Raw genomic sequence first — 1011 nt, 5'->3', positions numbered from 1 at the left:
AAATAAATATATTTTTAATAAATAGACTAAAATGTTGTAAAAAATATACTTTTATTTAAGCATATTTATTAAAAGTTTAATTAAGTATATATTTATTATCAATTTATTCAAAATATACTTTTGAGAAGTATGTTAAAGCTCAGGAGAATATATCTTTAATGTACTTGTAGTAAGCATGTTAGGAGTATAAATGTACTATAAGCATACTATGTGAATTTCAAGTATATTTTCAGTGCCTTTAAGAGCACTTCTTTTTGACCTGGGTTTTAATGTGAGACTGGGTGTTTGTAGGCTACTCAGGCTTGAAAATGCTGCATAAACTCATATATTAATCATAAAATAATGAGAAAAAGATAAATTGATTTAATCTTAATAGAAATAAAAATAGATTTAATTCAAAAGTATCCTTGTTTGATTTGCACTATATATCTGTATTAATATTTTTGGATTATTTTTGAAAGTGTCCTTGGGCAAGATACTGAACCCCGAATTGCCCCAGGCGGCTGTTGCGCCAGTGTATGAATGTGTGTGAGTGTTAGTGTCTGTTTGAGCACTTGTGAATGGTGAATGCAGATGTAGTGTAAAACTGCTTTGAGTGGTCAAAAAGACTAGAAAGGCGCTATACGGAGCATTTACTTTTCCCCCTGTACTGTTCTGAGGAGCATATCTGTGATTTTTTGTTTTTGCATGACACTGTTATTTACTGTGATTATCAGCAGTACAAAACTGGATGCTGTGTTTTGTACAGTACACTGTCATTTACTGTGATTATCTATGGTATTATATTGACAACTGTGATTTTCACAGCACACTGTTGGTTCTACAGTACAACAATCATAACTGTGATTATCTACAGTACAATGATCATTACTGTGATTATCTACAGTATAATGATCTTAACTGTGATTATCTATAGTACAATGATCATAACTGTGATTATCCACAGTACAACGATGATAACTGTGATTATCTACAGTACAATGTTCATTACTGTGATTATCTACAGTACAA

Source organism: Micropterus dolomieu, linkage group LG17, assembly GCF_021292245.1.
Source record: "Micropterus dolomieu isolate WLL.071019.BEF.003 ecotype Adirondacks linkage group LG17, ASM2129224v1, whole genome shotgun sequence".
In the NCBI taxonomy this organism is placed as follows: Eukaryota; Metazoa; Chordata; class Actinopteri; order Centrarchiformes; family Centrarchidae; genus Micropterus; species Micropterus dolomieu.
This window is presented reverse-complemented; position numbering follows the sequence as displayed.